Raw genomic sequence first — 21148 nt, 5'->3', positions numbered from 1 at the left:
TAATAGCATTTGCAGTGACCTGGATGATACTGGAGACTATTATTCTGAGTGAAGTAACTCAGGAATGGAAAACCAAACATCGCATGTTCTCACTGATATGTGAGAGCTAAACTATGAGGACACGAAGGGATAAGAATGATACAATGGACTGTGGGGACTTGGGGGGAAGAGTGAGAGGCGGGCAAGGATAAAAGACTACAAATATGGTGCAGTGTACACTGCTCGGGTGATGGTCGCACCATAATCTCACAAATCACCACTGAAGAACTTACTCATGTAACAAAATACCACCTGTACCCCAATAACTTATGGAAAAAAAGTAGGTACACTTCTAATGGTGGTTGCCAGGGGCTGGGGGGAGGGGGAAAGGGGGAGTTATAGTTTAATGGGTATAGAGTTTCAGTTTCGCAAGATGAAAAAGTTCTGGAGATCTGTTGTACAACATTGTAAATATATATAACACTACTGAACTATATACTTAAAATGGTTAAAATTTGTTATGTATTATTTTACCACAATTAAAAAACTTTAAATTAAAATTTTAAATTAAAAATTTTTTCATAGTATATATTCTATTTTATATTCTGCTTTTCATCTTTGCTTAACAAACCCTCTCTCTTTTTCTCCATGAGCCAAACTTTTTATTTGCTTATTTATTGTATTTGAAGTACTCTTCGATGATATCCTTGGCCTGAGATTCTTTGCCATAGTCCTTAACTACTACACAATTGCAACCAATGACTTTATAGGGCTTTCCCTCTGAGGCCTGTTTCTTCTCCTAGTTTCTTACTGTCACCAACGTTACTTAGGTTGATTTGGTGTTCAGCACAAAGGGCTACCATCAACTTGACATACACAGGCTCATCACAGATCACAGCTGAATGCAAGCATGGAAAAATGGGCTTGGAACTTGTCTAAGGCTTTGGCAGCTTTGCAAATTCAACATACTAAGCCATCATGGATGAGGGCAGTCTTCAGCACTTCTTGTAAAACAGTATTCATCTCCATAATACCACAAGGCCAACTCTGGGAAAGGGTGGCAAATCTTCAGAAGACTCAGGCTACTTCAATGAATGCTGTCTTTTCACGGGTCCCTATTACTCTTTTACTATAATCAAGGTCTATTGCAGTGGTTTTCAAAGTGTAGTTTCCAGACCAATTGTGTCAGCATGACGTGGTACTTGTTAGAAATGCAATCTTTAGTCCCTATCTCAGACTCCCTGAATCAGAATCTGGGAGTGGAACAATCAGTCTCCAGGTGATTTTGAGGCATACTAAAGTTTGAAAACCTCTAGTCTACCCTGTTTAAATAGAAATCTGGGTATGCAAAATATGACAAATACATAAAATCAAAATTCAGTTCTTCTTCAGAGGAAGAGTAATTATTCATAAAGTAAATTTTATGCCCCAATTGTACCTCTTGATATATTTTATAAAGAATGTAATGCTAATATTTAATAAGCAGGGCAAAAGAGCTAGGCAAGAGGAGTAGAGGTACACAGATACCAGAAAAGAACAGATCTTTCCCAAATAATTTTTTTAATGTATACTTGTAGCTATATAACATATATGTGTATGTATATATAGATATATAATTATATTTCATATTATATTTGTAATTGTATTTTGCTATTAGAATTACTTTCTTACTTAAGCCAGGTGTCGGCAAACATTTTCCGTAAAGGGTAAGACAGTAAGTATTTAGTATTTTGGGCTTTGTAGGCCATACAGTCTCTGTCACAATTACTCAGTTCTGCAGCTGCAGCACAAACGCAGCCACTGACAATATGTAAACAAATGCAAGTGGCTTTTGTTCCAATAGTACGTTATTTATAAACTTGGTGGTGGGCTGGATTTGGCTGATTGGTGTTAGTTTGCTGACATCTGACTTAAGCTGTCACTAAAACACATTTCACTTACTTGAGTTTTCTGAGTGACTGTGGGCAGTGTGTGCATAATCAGAAACTAAATGCATAAACAATTCACTCTGGAGGCCAGGCATGGTGGCTTATGTCTGTAATCCCAGCACTTTGGAAGGCCAAAGCAGGTGGATCACTTGAGGTCAGGAGTTTGAGACCAGCCTGGACAACATGGTAAAGCCCCATCTCTACCAAAAAGTACAAAAATTAGCCAGGCATGATGACACACGCCTGTAGTACTAGCTACTCAGGAGGCTGAGGTGGGAGAATTGCTTGATCCTAGGAGGCGGAGGTTGCAGTGAGCCAAGATTGCACCACTCTATTCCAGCCTGGGTGAGAGTGAGATCCTGTCAAAAAACAACAACAACTTTCCTTATGGGGAAGTGGCAGAGGGAGAAAAATATGATAATTTCTCCACTTCCCAGCCTATTTCTGGTCTATATTGGGGAGCAGAAGATGTTTAGAACAATTTCCTGTACCATCTGCAGCTATCCAGAGAGCATTCTGTAACGAAAACCGTCAAATAGTAGCTTTGATCAGATTTGTTCAAAATTATCTAATCTTATAATAGGAGTACTATTTGACTGAAAATATATTATGGCTTTAAAAATTGTCTTAGGTTATTACTTAACACTTAGGAAAAGTTTATATTAAATATATACAACTTAGAGTGGTATGATTTGGCTCTCAACTGAATCTCATTTTGAATTGTAATCATCATGTGTCAATGGAGGTAACTGGATCATAGGGGTAGTTTCTCCCATGCTGTTCTTGTGATAGTGACTGAGTTCTCACAAGATCTGATGGTTTAAAAGTGTTTGGCAGTTCCCCCCTCACTCACTCGAGCTCTCTCTCCTGCTGCCATGTAAGATGTGCCTTGCTTCCCCTTTGCCTTCTGCTATGACTCTAAGTTTCCTGGGGCCTCCCCCAGCCATGTGGAACTGTGAGTCAATTAAACTTGTTTATTAATTACCTAGTCTCAAGTAGTTCATTATAGCAGTGTGAAAATGGACTAATACGCACAGGTTTTAGAAAAGCATAAAAAATGCTACCGAGATCTAAAATATTCTCTGAAACATCACCTTCGTTTTCATATTCTACAAAAAAAGGCAAAAACCTCTGGTTAAAGAACATTCCACTCAGAATATTCCAACCCATAGCACCAGGTGTCAAAAGTAAAAGTTTTTCACTGTTGGTATGTTCTATAATCATACCTGAAAATTATACTGAGTTATCTTTACTTTTATTACTTAGCATATAATTTGATAATCAAAGATAATCAAACACTTGTCCATAAATATTAATTTGCTAAACATTCAAAATGGCTAACTTAATTTAACTAAAATTTTCAGTTAAAGTCCCCCTTTACTGGTTGTCAATCAGTTAAAACATACAATTTTATTTTAACAAAGCCAATTATACCAAAAGCTTAACATTCTTCATTTGGGATCGAAGAGCCATACCTAAGTCAGGCAAGAAACACCAGAAAAACAAACAAACAAACAAACAAAAAACCACCAAAAAAAAAAAAAAAAAAAGAAAAAACCAAAACAAAGCAAAATCCTGCCTCTCCAATACTCCTGGATGATTTTGTAATAGACCAAGTGATCTGACTGTGAAAGTCAATTCAAGTTTCTATCATTCCATAAATAAAGGTACCATAAACCATTTTTGATCACTAGGTTGATCAAAACTAGGTTGATCATTACTAGGAATCCACATGAAGAACACTTCTCATTTTAACATTTGCCAAATTAAAAATCTTAAATGGGAAAATCAGTTTTCAGTGAATGTACTGCTGTAATTATTATTTTATTTATTTTACACCTCTTTCTTCTGGGCTATTTCCTAGTAGACAACAGGAAATGAGATAGCTATCATATAAACCACATTAACTGGGAAAACCATGATAAAATTATCAGTTTCAGTTAAAATCAAAATAGGGCAGCAAAACATAATAACTGAAAAGTAACAGTTTTCTATAACGTACTGACCTCATAAATATCAGAATAATAAATGGTATCTCCAATCCCTCCACAAATTATTAGAGAAGTTTGTCTTCAACTGCTAAAATTACACTTGGTAAATCTGTTACATTACATTAGTATTCAATGCTGCTGTTAATCTTTGTCCTTTTAAGTTATAATAGCAATGCATTTAGTAGCTGCACGATCTTCCCAATCTTAGCAGCACATATGTAATATGAACACTAATCAAGATCACTCAGCAGCTCAGCAGATTGATATCAGAGTCGGTTTCCATTTCTTGGGCTCCAAGCACAAATTCCTCTCCATTCACCTACAAATCTATCACACATATTCTCAACACTGTCCCATACCCAAGTAAATGTATATATATATTATGAAGCATAATGTCTACTTTACCTAAATTAAACAAACAAATGGCAGCTCTACCTTATTTCATAATTCAGCCTTAATTTGCTTTTTAAAAATATTAACTACTACTAAATAGAATAAATATATCTATAAAAATACAAATAAAAGAATGATAGATCACTACATATTACTTTTATTTTCTGCACAGGGTGCCAGTTTTGCTCCATTTTAAATATAAAAGACAATTTAAAGAATTATATTAATAATAATTTAGCTTCTTTTAATCTCTTAAAAAATTTAAGGTAGTAAAGAAAGAGATTTTCATAGAAAAACAAGCTATAGTACTTTTGTTTTCACTGTAACTAGTTCAGTTAAGTTTATTCGATAACTCCATTTATGTTTTTTCAGCACATAATGGATAATGTTCTTTAGTTGTTCTGTGATAAGAAAACATTCACTTTAATACATTATCTCAATATTCCCTAGTTCAGAAACTCAACTACATTATCTTTCAGAAAGTTAGTAAGATACTAATCCCTTTTCCTGTTTTACTATCAAATCGTCTTAAATTTTAATCTATTAGAAATTATACTAAAAAAGCTACGATAATGTATTCAATAGCAGAACAAAGTGTATAATTTCTTTTTAAAGATGACTGTATTTGACCCTAGGTTAATAACTCAACTAACAATATTTTACATAAATATATTTTATACAACATATATCACACTAAGTTTGAAGATAAATTAATTTGAAATACTTATCCATCTTTCATTTACTGGTTTATTTCTTCCATATATATATATCAAAATAAACTATAACTTTATTTTGTATTGCTCTATATCCCTTCAAAATTTGTCCACATTTTTTCTTTATAAAATGTCAATAAAAAGATTAAGCATACACATACAAAGATCATAGCTAATGCCAGATGTTAAGAGAGTCTCTTGCGGCTAAAGATTCCACACCAGGTGGTTGAGCCAGCCTAATGAAGCAGCACGTGCTCATGAGGGATACAAAGAGTGGACTTGGAAGAACCTGCTTGCATTTGGTTATTTATGAAAGTATAAAGAAAGATTTGAAATCAAAGTAAAAATGAAGTTAAATCAAAGCCTTCCCATTCATATAGCAGAGTTTTTCTAAAGTTTTAACATTTGTCTTCAAAATTAAGGCTGAAGGAAAAAACCTTTTATGTATGCTTTAGTGACAAGATAATAAAACTATTTCCAACTCCACTACCAAGCGGTAAAAATGAAAATAATAAACTTTAAGTGAATTAAAATATAAGCATAAATTTTTAAAACTTAGCATGTGTCTTGTATTGAAAGACTTCAAAATGTGAGTTCAGGTTAGTGCTATTACAACAAAACTTCAGTAAATAGACTGATCATAAAGCATGACCTTAGGCAATAATAAACCTGAGAGCATTTTAATATATTTCCTTATCACCAAGTAAAGCACTTTAAGTTATTACAGCTAGGCTGCATGACCTCATGCAATTGAATCATGCTAGAGCCAAATAGACTAATGTCTTTGATGGCAATTAGATAAAGGCAGGATGTTAACTTTTACTTTAAGACGTGTTAAACAAAGGGACTCATCTCTCGGCTTAACTTAGTTAAAAATAAGCTACTCATTTAACAGTAGAGGTTAATATGGGAATGGCCTCTTTCACCTGTCAAAAAGAAAATTAATTTTATTTAAAAAATTATCAGGAAATTTTATTTCTTTAATGGACCCTTTGCTAGAGTTTATAAAGTTTCTAACAACATCTTGATATACTCTAATCTCTAAGCAGCTCCTTTAATGTCTACAATTTCCAATATGCTCAGCACTGGTTGAGAAAAAACATCCTCTTGTCAGTCATAATCACAAAGAATTGCTTATCTGAGCTGAACATGGATGGCAGGTCACAACAGAGAAACTAAATGATAAAACTGTACAATAAAATAATGCGATACAGGTACTAATAGATTTCATCAAATCTAAGATGCCATTAATTGTAATACACAATTCTTTGACATAACAGTAAGAAAAATAAAGCTGTCAATTAAACTGTGGCACAATACTTTCCTATTATATATAATTTTTTATACTTATTAAGAGAGTTCTTTCAGACATAAAACAGATTTTCAAAAATTTTATATCACTCTTGCACATATATAAAAAGACAAGATGAGAGAAACACATTTTCTAGGATAGCTGTAAAACTTCACATTTGGAATATAACTCTCGTGACTCTGCCATTTAAGGGTTGTCAGTGTCCATGTTTTTGTGTACAATTATGTTCTCTTTGCCATCAAGAATATTTGTGAGGCAGTCTTATCTTAACAGTGGGTTCCATTATTCTCTGGGGTTTTCTTCCAAGTTACTGACACCCATTCAGCCTTTTTTTTTTTTTGAGACAGAGTCTCACTCTTGTTGCCCAGGCTGGAGTGCAATGGCGTGATCGTGGCTCACTGCAACCTCCACCTCCAGGGTTCAAGCGATTCTCCTGCCTCAGCCTCCTAAGTAGCTGGGGTTACAGGCACTCGCCACCGTGCCTGGTTAATTTTTGTATTTTTAATAGAGACGAGGTTTCACCGTGTTGGCCAGGCTGGTCTCGAACTCCTGACCTCAGGTGATCCACCCACCTCAGTCTCCCAAAGTGCTGGGATTACAGGTGTGAGCCACCACGCCCAGCCCCTCAAGTGATCTTTAAATGTTTACCTGATAGCCAGTTGAGGACTTAGTTGAGCTTTCTTTCATGCGGCCAGGAATAACAACCAAGTTCATCATATAGATAATAACATCAAGAGTCACAACTGCTATCTGGCTAACAGTGATTTTTAAGAGACATTAATTGTAAGATGCATTCTGATTTCAGACATGTTAAAAGATGTAAAAAATAAAAAGTGTGCCATAGTATCAAAGAAGTATGGTGTGCTATTTTTCAGGATTCAGAGATATTCTGATTGGAAATAATGGTTGAATATTTAAATAAATCAGTTACCAGTAAAAAAAGAATGTGATTAAATATGAATACATGACTACATACTCATTCTTGTAGTATGTGGTAAATCATGGTTGTAACTGGTTAGCTATACTGCTTACAGCAGTTGTTTTCAAGTGCTTATCTGTGCAACAGTATTGGATGAAAATAAGAATCAGCTGAGAAACTTTAAGAACATACACAGGTTCTTGGGCTGACTCCTCAAAATTAGGAAAAATATACAGTGTTTGCAATCGAGATATTTAAAAGACCCTCAGGTCATTCTGATGTATGCCAGGTTTGGGAAGCACTGGTGTAGTTACATGTTGCTGTGGAAGATCCAGATCCGACTGCTGTGTGGGCTATACTAGTTAGTTGTAACACAGCAAAAAGAGCTCTGAGTATAAGGTTGGGAAAAGAATTTTCCAGTGCAATCTCTACTATGTTTTAGCTGTAGGACCTTGAGGAAGTCACTTAACTTGTCCAATTGCTTTATTCATAAAATAAAAATAATACATAATTCACAGGGTTGTTGTGGAGCTAAAATTAGGTAACCTATGTTTTGGTTCTAGCACTGGTAAAGGCATTTAATACAAACTTAAAAAATGTTCTCTCACCTCCCCCACCACCTATATGTTTACTCCAGGCTTGTTCATACTGACAGATTTGAAAAATGTAAGCAATTTCTTCAAGGCATTCCCCAATTCTCTCAGCTGCAAGTAATCTCTCCCTTCTCACAAGCAGTCTACCAGCATTTCTTTATTGGAGCTTATTTCTACTTTGTTTTATACGTGTTTATGCACATGACATATTCCTCCCCCTCCCCCCACAATAGGCTGCAAACTTCTTTAGAAAAAGAAGCTTGCCTAATTTATCTTCACAGCCCTAGCATTTAACATGGTGCCTGGAACAGATAGGGGGTTTTGCCAACAGAAGGATGTGAATGAAATAGCAAGGCAGCGATCCAGTTTCCATAATGACCTCTCCCTTTGAACAACCATTAACTGTAAGAGGTCAGTGCTGCTCAGTCAACACTAGAAGTCAGGTAAGGGACATTAGAATGTGATTTATCAATTAGTCATTAGATCAACTAACACTTACTTGAAGGCTGGAAGAGGAACAAACATTTAAAAGAGCAATACAATATATGTGCATTTTCTTAGTCTGAAAATATCTGTAACGGTTCTAAGAAAGGGATAAGGATGTGGTAGAGTATAGCTAAATACTCAGAGAAATGAGTTAAACAGTTAAGCAAGCAGTTTTAATGAAATGTTATGCTTTTTATTTCCTATTTACAGATAAGCCTTTAAAAATCATGCCCCAACTAAATTATTTTAAACACCATATGAATATTTTACATGCATATGACTTCACATCAATCCAGGTAGAAGATTCTTTTTAATTAAGGTTAGAAAATTTTCTGTAATTTTTGTTGTTTTAGAGGAAAATGTCTAAATAAAAACTGTTAAGTCAGTGAAAATCACAATGATGGAATTTATTAAAGTCACCTTGTATTGGAAAATGACATGCTCATGTAAATTTATCACACAACTAAAAATAATTCACATATCTTTCTAAACATAACTTTGAGATGGTAGATTCACCAATGTCAAAAAAGTAGCCAGACACTTACTGTCATACGTGAGAAAAAATAAAAATCACAAATCTTTCGAGTTCAAATACTGATAAACCAAATGGAAGAGAGATTCCTGAATGTAAAGTGCAATCTAGCCACATGGGTTTTAATTCACAGGAAAAGACTTAATCAGAAGCAGAATTATGGTGTTATACATTGCATTGGTGCTTAGTGAGATAATAGATGCTATGAATGATCTTAATATATTCATTTTATATACTTTGTGTTAGATTTTAAAAGACATATTCAAGTAAGCTTGGCTTTGTGTATATAATAAAATATTTGCTTTTAGCACCATTGTTTCCAAGGGATTCCAATGTCTTATTTTAGAAATAAAAATATTTTAATATTAAAACCATGGAATAATTTCAGTGATTCACCAAAAATACAACATACAATTAACTTCAGGTAATTATGACACATCCAAGTGGACTTTTTAGTAAACAAGATACATAAAACAGCCTACAATCTTCATTTTTAGGCTACCAGGAAAAAACAATTAGAATCTTTCTGGAAACATGATGATAAAGGAAGAATAAAGATAAACTGCTAATGAGTAAATATTGAGGAATTATAATGAAAAATGATAAAACTAGTAGGAAAATGGGCTTTGTAGATTTAGGACCAGGTTAAATTTGTTAAACATTTTGTTAAATATTTAACTTTCATATATTAGACTAAGAAAAACTAGCATGTACAGATGAATCTGCATCTTATATTTTATGTTCTAGCAAACACATTTTCTTGCTACAACTGGAAAAGCTAAAACTAGAACACTTCCATTTTATTTAAGAATTATAGCAAGTATTCCGTCAAGTTATAGATGAGATTTCTCACCATTTTTAGGTTTAAAGTTCACCACAATTATGTCTCTCTTTATGTATACTCTTATTTATAATTAGTAACTTCTAGGAAAAATATCATTTCCAAAAATTGTTCAAGATAGTCATAAATCATTTTGGAATCATGTATTCAGTATTTGATTAAAAAATGTCTACCTTTCAAATCACAAAAATATACTGCTGCCAGAGAACTGCATGCAAAGATTAGAATGTATACATATATTTAAAACTAGTATGCATCGCTTAATCATAATTTTCTTAAAAGACAGGTTATTTTTGCATTTTACAGACCAGCAAATCCTCACAATGGTATATGTGGATTTCTCTTCATGCTTTAAAAATCGTATATACCAATGGTTTACTTATTTTCATTTAAAATGATAGTGAAATTCCCTTAATAACCAATAGCATCTTTCTTGTTTGTACTCACTTATTCTTTCTGCCCACATGGGCTTCACTTCTAAGTCCATTCAAAATGATGTTTTCTAAGCATGTGCCACATGACTTGTTCATATAAATGGAGCAAATTAAACTGTCTCCACATATATCCTATCACATTTGTAGCCCTGATTTCTCTCTTTAACACGTGGCCAAGACACCGTATTATCTGCCTGCAGAGGTTGACCTCAGGATATTAGATTCTGCCACATAGCTCTCTTGTACTAAACCGAGGGGAAACACTTAATCACCCCTGCCTTTTCAGGAAAAAATCAACTTTAAATTTGCCATGATGAAAAATCAATAAACCAGTAATTGCTTGGCTTATCATTGCATGGAGGAACAAATTGGGAAGCGAAGCTTAGCGTCCACACAGATTTCCGAGAGACACATGGAGTTTCAGGATCACTAAGCTAGAAAAGGAAAAGGTCTCAGAGTGATAATTAAATCTACTCATGCTGATTTTCTGCCAAATTTATTTCCCAAGAGTATATAAAAATGTTTTACTGCTTACTAGTCAGGCATAACTAATCAAATCAACATTACACCAACATATACAAGAAACAAAAAAATGCAAATTCAAGACTGTAGGCATCAGAATAATATATTCTTGAGAATAAAATTAATATAAAGTTACTTTTTAAATGAACAAATTTTTTTAAAAATTACATTTATTTCTTTGCTCTATAAATACCTATAAACATTTTTATTTAATCAATGAATACAACATTCTAATCCATAACCTTCCCTTTAAATTGTAAAAGTTTTTAAGTAAGCAGCAATATTTAAAGATAAATCGCAGACTGTCACACATTAAATATTTTCTATTCCCAGAATGGTATTTTTAGCTCATTTCACATGGGTTCTTTATTCTTTGCTAATGCAAATACATGCTCTCACATCTAAATTAGTCTATTATTCCCATATATTTTTACCATATTCAATGGGAATTACTAGATCTGTTGTTTTAATGAGGCTTTATACTTAAATACAGAAGATCTATTGTCTATGAAATAAAATGAGAAACATATATCATCCTTGCAACAAGGCAAACACACCAACTGAAAATATTACTGAGAATGGTTAGTGTTTAAAAAATTACTACCACTAATAGACCTAATTTAATGCAGTAAATTAGCATAGTTCCAATGGAAGTGCAAATGTAATCACACTCAAACATTCATATTAAGAGGAAGAAGGAGGATGAGCTTTTTCTTTTTCTTTTGTTGAAAACGATTTTAGTGTGTCCTTCAAATGGCTACTGGGACTATGATAATTAAAACATTTAAAATAGCACAAGCCCCCCAGTCTCTAATCTGAAGCTTAGGTCAGCTGTCTGTAGATTCTAATTTGTCCTCCATTTGTATTCATGACAAGGAAATACTGAATATTTAACAGCAAACCAGCAGGAGGGGGTATTGTAGACTTAGAGGTTAAATAATTTGATTTCTGTGCAGATTACATGTAACATCCAACATCTAATCTCATACCTGATTTGGCAATACAATTACAGTAAAAATAATGGAGAGACACCATAACTATAAAGTGGAGAAACAAAAACTTTTTTTCATGGGTTGGGAAATAATAACTTTAAAGTATTGTATTGTTTACTATACTTCTAGGCCTGCCTTTTCAATAATAAAGGTTAAAAACAACTTACAGAATATGATAGTTGAGGAGATGTGTAATTTCTATCTTCTTTTATGGCATGAAGGTTCCATCTATTTTATCTCACTAAAGAGCAGTGAGATTTACAAATAAAACAAAGGGATATGGAGGGTACTTTAAGAAGTCTTCTTGTCCATTCTCCTGCCTTTAGGCAGGACTACATTGAAACAGAAGCTTTGTTTTTGATCTACGATAAACTTCCATCTGTTGAAAAATCCAAGGGCTGTTTTAGGGGAACTAATTGCTTCTGAAGGTGAAGTAAGAATAATTAAAGTGAAAACTAAAAGTTGAAAATTTAACTTCTGTATAACATCAAAGATTTGGGATTTGATTATAAATGTTACAAAACAAAAATTGAAGAATATTTGCTGGATTAAGATTTATGTTACACAGGCAAAACAGATTACTGAAACATAATCATATTAAAATATGCACAAATGCAAATACATTTTGGTTTCATAATTTTCAATTTGGTATTGTTTTAATTTATCTTTTGGATAGGACCCTCAGCAATGCTATCGATTTATCTGTTTTTTCCTCTGCTGAGTGGTAGCTTTCTCTTTGTAAATGTGAATTTTATCAAAGTAATTTGTTAATTCACTATTAAAAAATCTGGAGACAACAGATGCTGGAGAGGATGTAGAGAAACAGAAATGCTTTTACACTGTTGATGGGAGTGTAAATTAGTTCAACCACTGTCGAAGACAGTGTGGCAATTTCTCAAGGATCTAGAAATAGAAATACCATTTGACCCAGCAATCCCATTACTGGGTATATACCCAAAGGATTATAAATCATTCTATTATAAAGACACATGTACACGTATGTTCATTTCGGCACTGTTTACAATAGCAAAGACGTGGAACCAACCCAAATGCCTATCAAAGATAGACTGGATAAAGAAAATGTGGCACATATACACCATGGAATACTATGCAGCCACAAAAAAGGATGAGTTCATGTCCTTTGCAGGGACATGGATCAATATGGAAACCATCATTCTCAGCAAACTGACACAAGAACAGAAAACCAAACACCACATGTTCTCACTCATAAGTGTGTGTTGAACAATGAGAACACATGGACACAGGCAGGGGAACATCACACACTGGGGTCTGTTGGGGGGGGTGGGGATATTGGGGAGAGATAAGGTGACAGGGGGATGGAGGCAGCAAACCACCATGGCATGTATACACCTATGTAACAATCCTGCAAGATCTGCACATGTCCAGAACTTAAAGTAAAAAAAAAAAAAAAAAAAAAAAAATCTTAAAAAGAATTTAATAATTTCAATAAAACTTTTTACTGAGGGCAAAAACAAAGACAAGTACATTCAGACAATAAACAGGTTTAATGATTTTATTAAACTGCCTTTCTAGATTAATAGGATCAAATTCTGCATTTTCAAAATGAACCCTTTACTCTGAGTTTTTAGGATTCCTTACAGAATCATAATCTTTGATTTTCAAATTATTACACAAATCACTCTGTGCTAGGTGCTGGGTAAACCAAAGTCCACACAGAGAGATGGTCTCTGCTCTTTAGCAGCTCACATTCTAGTAGACCCCACATTATTATTATCATTTAAATGACAAAAAGCAGAGGAGTTCATCCAAATAGAAAATGGAAAAGAATATAGAAAGAAAAGCAGCACACTGTAAATATCTTCAAGAAGCTTTCAACATTTGCTTGTATACAGATTCACGTTTAAAATAATGTCAATTAGGTTTTTAATGTATTCTTTTGCTTGATTCCTGTCTTCCTTCACTTTGTGATGCAACTGCTCTATGAGCTGCTGTGCTCTACCTCTTTCAGGAAGTGGTAACTTAATTCAGCTGATATGATTTAAAAAATAAAATTTCAATGCTATTGACCAAAGTGAATTCCAAACCCACAGACATTTCCCAGTCGTGTGATATAGTTTCTGTCCTCCTGTGTGATTTGTGTAAATAACCAATTTGTGACTCAGTTTCCCAATTTTTGAGATGAGAGAACACTAAAAAAATCATAAAGTTTATTCAGTGGTTGCCTATGATTTGTGGTTTAGTGTTTTGCTATGTGAACAGAACAGTATAGGGTAACCTTGATGCACAGAGCAGGATCACTGACTCTAGCTTGATGGGGATTAGGAAGTGATGGGAACCAATAACATGACTTAGGTATATGCCGAATAAAGAATAATGCTGATTAAGGAAATTGGAAAAAGTTTTTCTGGGGCTGAGTCAGAAGACTACAAATGACACTACTTCTTAGCGGCCCATAAATCAGCCCACCAGAATAAAGCTCAAGCATCTCCTTCCTCACATAGCAAGGTGGTTGCTTGTTTTGCAGGTCATTTCTGAAAGCTCAGACCTGCCCTTCCTTTTATGTTCTTGTTTGAAAATTTTAATTCTGTTGAGCAGTATCAAGCTTCTCTATTCCCTTTCCCCAGAGAGATTCATGTGGTTCTTACATGAATATACCTGTGACTGCATATTCACATAAGAATAGTGAATATTCTCAATAGAACTTTATGATAATGAATTAAACAATATGTTTAAGACATACCAGTAATGCTCTGTAGTCAGTCAGTCAGTCACAAATTTAAATATGAACTAAAAGAAAAGCGCACAAAGTTTTTGTTTATTTTGCAGGGCAAGATAAATTATGGTAGTATTCTTCATGTGTGATAGCCACCTTCAAGGTAAAATAAATCACAGACAAGTTCTTATAAAATGCACAACTGAATAGGTTTCCGTATACTGCAGGTATGTCCAAATGTCAGTTACTGATATGTGGGCCAAGATGTTTATAATTTACCTAATTTCCACCTAAGAGACTATAACATAAAAATTAGAAAAAAATAGATTTCTCATTTAGAGCACTTTCAAACCAAAAGCAAAAAGTTTTCCTTCAAACATGGCTTTTCAATATATAAAAGATCTGTGAAATGTCTTTTTGACTTTAAATGTTAAATTATAGATTAGTTAAATGATTAAATAAATACTAAATAACTGAAAAAAGAATAAAACTTTAAAAATGTACACGTAGTTGAACTTCTGAACTTTAGGGGTTTTTATTCTTTTTAAAAAATCCAAAATAATTTGTATTAATTTGATATATCACTATTCTTCCATAGTAATTGCTTCTAAAACTTCTAAAATAGCACAGATTTCTTTAAACTATAGCTAGAATTTTACTATATCTAGATATACTAATAGATGGAAAACATTAATTTTTAAGGGGAAAAAACCTCATTTCCTATTTGAATGATCTTGATTCTTTGCATCCTCATGTAGTTTTGTATGCTGTGGGAAATCTGCCTGGTTCCAAAGGTGAACACCCAAGCAAAAGAATGTGAACGACAGACACGAAGGTGTGCTAAATGGTTACCCTTGACTTTTGCTAAGGAAAACATTTTCTGAGTAAAAACGCTGAAAGCTTGAGAGCAAAATCTGTAATTTTTAAAATGATGAGAAAATGAAGGGTAATCAAGATTTCTGGAATAGTATTTGATATCTATTACCTCGAAATCTGTTAGTAATAAGGCTAATGGATCAGTTAAATTAGTCATTTAATACCTACAGGCAATATCACAAACTTGACTGCTCAAACAAATCTGTGCTGTTTATTACAAAAAAAAGCCTTGTTAGTTTAGTGTAGTGACATCATTAGCAGAAAAATATTATCATCAAATATTGGGAGTAACTATTCTGTGTAAGGTACCGTACCAGCACTGAGATTACATATAAATATGAAAGACATGGTTTCTGCACGCAAGGTGCTATAATTCAGTTGAGAAGGTAAGACTTGAACCAATGTGACTGATTTTAAATAAACAAACCAAAACACCTCAGTGTTTCTCTCAAATATCACTTATACAAATGATGTGGACATTGCTTTAATACTTTGATTTTCATAGCCTACTACACACCCACAACATGATTCTTAGAGCCTACCACACAATCTTTTAAATATAGTACTTCCTACTTATCCACAGGGATCATTCCAAGACCCCAAACAGATGCCTGAAACCAGAGAAATACTATTTTTTTTCCTATATATACATACCTATGATAAAGCTTAACTTACAAATTACACAGTGAGAGATTAACAATAATAAAAAAAGAACAAATAACAATATGTTGTAATTAAAGCTATGTGAATGTGGTCTCTCTCTCAAAATATCTCATTGTACTGTACCATGGGTAACTAAAACCATGGAAAGCACAATTGTGGATGGGGAGACTACTAGAATCTAAATTTCGTCAAATACTCAATTCTTGGAGGGTAGACAGCATTTCTGTCAGCACTTTTAGGCATTTGGAGTTATATCTAGTGAACAAGGTGTGATATCAAGCTTGGTTAAATGGTTTTTAGTAAAGTAAAAACAAAAACAAAATTGAGTGGTGCTATAAAGTAGTTTATTATATGTCTTGAAAACTGACTCCATTGAAAGAGATAACAATAACTTGGATATGTTAAACCAAACTCATCTGGAAAAAATATAATATGCCATCTCATGTTATTAGCTACAAAATGAATGGAACAGGGCAGTGGTTCGCAAATGCCAATCTATAGATCGGTGTTGGCAGGCTGAATAACAATCATTGGGCTTATCCTGATTCTTTATGTCTGGGAATCCATATACTATATTTAAAAGCATAATCAAGACATTAAAATCATACTCAAGATATCAGAATCCTCAAAGATATTCTGATGACTGTGCCCACAAGGCAGTAACTTATTTGATATGATCTCATTATTCCAATAGATTTTTAGAAATCTATCACTAGTGAATTCTAACAATACACATACACAAATTAATCCACAATCATAAAATGCCATATGATGTTGACATCTTCCCTACATGTCTGTTTTCTTTTTCTCAGCAAAGTTTGGGTTTTTTTTTTTTTTTTTTTTTGGCTTTTTTTCCCTTGTATCAATAACCTTCAATATACTAATGAATACAATAGTATTCTCAACTCCTTTCCCCAGATATATTTCTTTTAGTAAACACCTGACTGATAAACTATTACTGAGGACATAAAATACATTGAAAAGAAAATACAAGATTTCTGGGATGAAACTGACTAGACTTCTGATTCACAATCATTTCTACTAACTAGGTTTTCCTGGTCACTTTACAAGTTTTTTGAAGTTTGACCTTATTAGTTTAAGTTACTGCTGAAAAAGAAACAATTGGAATGAAGGGAGGGGGAGGTTATAAAAGTGATATCTTACTGTGGATAGACAAGACTGGACTTACAAATAAACAATAACTCATAACAGGTAACACATGGCTCTACATTGATATGAAAGATGGATGCTGAAACAAGAAAACTATAACTTAGTTTGAGGAGAGAGGAATAATAGAATTGTATTTTTGCTTGATGTTTATTTAAGACAGTCTCAATTCATTATGTCTGAGAGTTTGATTTTTCTAGTTTTAGTATAAATTAGGCTTGTTTTACTCTCTACTATCTTTACAAAGAAATCATCATGATTTTAAATGTTTATAGATGTAGGATAGATAAAGACAAAACTCACATGATCATCTCAAACAGACACAGAAAGAAGTATTTCAAGAGTCCAATATCTTTTAAGAATTAAAAAACAAAAAGAAAAAAAACAACCCTGAAAATCTAGGTGTAACAGTGTAAAATGATTGTGATATTCTGGTGAAAATACTAACTTAAAAAATACCACAGTAGTAGGAGTAATAAGATGCTATTTAATCCAAATTCACTAATACTGATTAGCAAGATGTTATAATATTTGCATTTTATTTTTTATTATTTTTAATATGTAGAGAGACACTCGTGCGAGACAGTGGCGAGATCATAGCTCACTGCAGCCTTCAACTCCTGGGCTCAAGTGATCCTCCTGCTTCAGCCTCCTGAGTAGCTGGGACTACAAGTGTAAGTCACTGTGCTGGGCTACTAGCATAGTGTAGATCTCTTATTGTGAAGAATTATCAAGGAGATACAACATCAAACAATTTGAATTTTAAGAATATGAATGTATAAGAATGCAATTTGTTAAAAAAAAAGATAAGAAAGTATTAACTTCAAAAGGTGTTCCTATGCTTATTTCAAGACTTTACTCAAAAGTTATATTATCAGTTATATTATCATAGGTCTTTCCTATATATAAAAACATCCCTCCCCCAACCTATCCCATTACCATGCTCCATTGTTCTCCTTGTGACCTGTCATCATTTCATATACTACAGGCATACTTTGGAGATATTCTTGGTTCAGTTCCAGAACATCACACTAAAGCAGGTATTGCAATAAACCCAGTAACATTTACTGTTTCCCTAGTGCATACAAAAGTTATGTTTACACTATACTGTAGTCTATTAAGTGTGCAATAGCATTACACCTAAAAAACAATGTATATGTCTTAATTTCAAACACATTTTATTGCTAAAAATGCAAATGATCATCTGAGCCTTTGATGAGTCATAATCTTTTTGCTGGTGGAGGGTCTTGCCTCAATGCTGATGGCTGCTCACTGATAAAGGTGGTAGTTGCTGAAGGCTAAGGTGGTAGTTGCTGAAGGCTAGGGCAGCAGTGGCCATTTTAAATAAGACAGCAATGAAGTTTGCTGCATCGATTGACTCTTCCTATCATGAAAGAGTTCTCTATAGCATGTGATGCTGTTGGACAGAATTTTATTTATCGTAGAACTTCTTTCAAAAATTGGAGTCAATCTTAAACCCTGCCACTGCTTTATCAACTAAGTTTATGTCATGTTCCACATCCTTTGTTGTAATTTCCAGTGTTCACACTGTCTTTACCAGGAGTAGATTCCATCTCAGAAAACCACTTTCTTTGCTCATCCATAAGAAGCAATTCCTTATCTCTTCATGTTTAGTTTCGAAATTATAGTCATTCAGTCACATCTTCAGGTCTCTCTTCTAGTTCTTCTTCTATTTCCAACATAAAGGCTATAACTTTCTCCACTGAAGTCTTGAATCCCTCAAAGCATCCATGAGAGTTGGAAGCAACTTATTCCAAACTCTTGTTAATGTTGCTATTTTGACCTCCTCCTATAAATCATGAATGTTCTTAATGGCATCTAAAACAGTGAATCCTTTCCAGAAGGTTTTCAATTTACTTTGGCCAGATCCATCAGAGGAATTACTACTTATGGCAGCTATAGCCCCACAAAATACATTTCTTAAACATTAAGACTTGAAAAGTTGAAATTAGTTCTTTTCTCCAGGGGCTGCAGAACAAATGTGGGGTTAGCAGGCATTAATCTCCTTCTACATGTCAATGAGCATTATTTTGAAAGAAGTATTTTTTTCTGTGCAGTATGTCTCAACAGTGGGCTTTAAATATTCTGTAAACCATGCTATAAACAGATGTGTTGTCATCCAGGCTTTGTTGTTCCATTTACAGAGCACAAGCAAAGCTGGTTAGCACACTTCTCGGACCCTAGTATTTTCAGAATGGGAAATGACCACTGGCTTCAAACTTAAAAGTCACCAGCTCCATTAGCCCCTGACAGGAGAGTCAGCCTGTTCTCTGAAGCTTTGACACCAGGCATTGACTTCACCTCTCTACCTATGTCAGTCCTCGGTAGCATTTTCTTCCTATAGAAGGCTGTTTCCTCTTCATTGAGCGTCTGTTGTTCAGTATAGCTTCCTTCATCAGTGATCTTAGTGAGATCTTCTGCATAACTTGCTGCTTCATCTTGCACTTTCATTTTATGAAGACTACTTCTTTCCTTAAACCTCACCAACCAACCTCTGCTAGCTTCAGATTTTTCTTTGGCAGCTTCCTCACCTCTCTCAGCCTCATAGAATTGAAGGGAGTTAGGATCTTGCTCTGGATTTGGCTTTGACTTAAGGAAATGTTGTAGCTGGTCTGATCTTCTATCCAGACCACTCCAACTTTCTCCCTGTCACCAATAAGGCTGTTTTGTTTTGTTATCATTTGTATGTTCACTAGAGTAGCCCTTTAATTTCCATCAAGAAATTTTCCTTTGCATTCATGACTTATCTAAATGTTTGGCACAAGATGCCTAGCTTTCATCCTCTCTGGGCTTTTGACATGCTTTCCTCACTAATCTTAATCATTTCTAGCTTTTGATGTAAGTGAGGGACATGTGACTCTTCTTTTCACTTGAATACTTAGAGGCCATGGTAAGGTTATTAATTGGTTTAATTTCAATATTGTGTCTCAAGTAATAGGGAGCCTCCAGGCGAGGGAGAGGCAGAGAGGGATAGCCAGTCAGTGAAGCAGTCAGAACATACACATTTATCTATTAAGTTCATTGTCTTATACGGTTGCAGTTCATCGTGCCCCAAATCAACTACTACAGTAACATCCAAGACCATTGATCAGTCATCACAATGACAGATATAATGAACACGTTTAAAATAGTGTGATAATTACCAAAATGTGACAAAGAGACATGTAATGAGTATATACTTTTGGGGAAAATGGCACCAATAGACTCGCTCGATACAAGGTTGCCGCAAACCTTCAATCTGTAAAATACACAGTTACCTGCCAAGTGCAATAGAACAAGGTATGTCTGTACCCATTTACTTGGTTATTCATTCATTATGTGTCTCTCTTCCCACTAGAATGTGCACTCCATGTTTTGTTTTCTACTGTGGCCCAGGATTACAACAATGCCTGGCATATAGAGGCGGCTCAATAAATATTTGTCGAAAAAAATGAATGATTAACAATTGTGCTGGGCATGGTGGCTCATACTGTAATCCCAGCACTTTGGGAGGTCGAGGTGGGAGGATAGCTTGAGCCCAAGAGTTCAAGACCAGCCTGGGCAACATAGTGAGACCTCATTTCTACAAAAAAATAAAAAAATTAGCCAGGCGTGATGATGCTCGCCTGTAGTCACAGCTACTCTGGAGGCTGAGGCAGGAGGATGTCTTGAGCCTGGGGGGTTTAGGCTGCAGTGAGCTGAGATCATACCACTGCACTCCAGCTGGGTGATAGAGCAACATCTTGTCTCAACCCCCACCGTCTCCCCGAAAGACAACAACTGTGATAAATGCTATGAAAGGACAGCATAAGGTACTAGAATAGAGCATCACAGGGAGATTTGATCAAACTGTAACATAAGAATTCAGTTCCTTTGAAGATACAATACTTAAGGTGAGACCTGAAGGACTGGTAAGTATCAGCTAGGCAAAGGAGGAGGACTAGAAATAGAAGTGGAACCTGAAGATATGACTGAATGGCTAAAATTTCATGAAACTAGAATGAATGCTTCTTACAGATGAGCAAAGAGGGTAAAAGGATTGACTCTAATTTTTGAAAGAAGTTCTAAGATAAATAAAATGCGATCCAACAGCATCATGTGCTACAGAGAAG

At 34.4% G+C, this 21148-nt stretch overlaps 1 protein-coding gene and 1 pseudogene across 1 annotated transcript in view; both read right to left on the bottom strand.

The window, feature by feature from the left end:
- Positions 1-21148, bottom strand: part of RSRC1 (arginine and serine rich coiled-coil 1) — a 405395-nt gene that overhangs the window by 40179 nt on the left and 344068 nt on the right. The gene's annotated exons all lie outside the window — the stretch shown is intronic.
- On the bottom strand, positions 650-19508 carry LOC110568006 (small ribosomal subunit protein eS12-like; annotated as a pseudogene).

Source organism: Aotus nancymaae, unplaced genomic scaffold (assembly GCF_030222135.1).
Source record: "Aotus nancymaae isolate 86718 unplaced genomic scaffold, 86718_ANA_hifiasm-v0.15.2.pri h1tg000019l, whole genome shotgun sequence".
NCBI lineage: Eukaryota > Metazoa > Chordata > Mammalia > Primates > Aotidae > Aotus > Aotus nancymaae.
The sequence above is the reverse complement of the archived record's forward strand: the minus strand, read 5'-3'. Positions and strand labels throughout refer to the sequence as shown.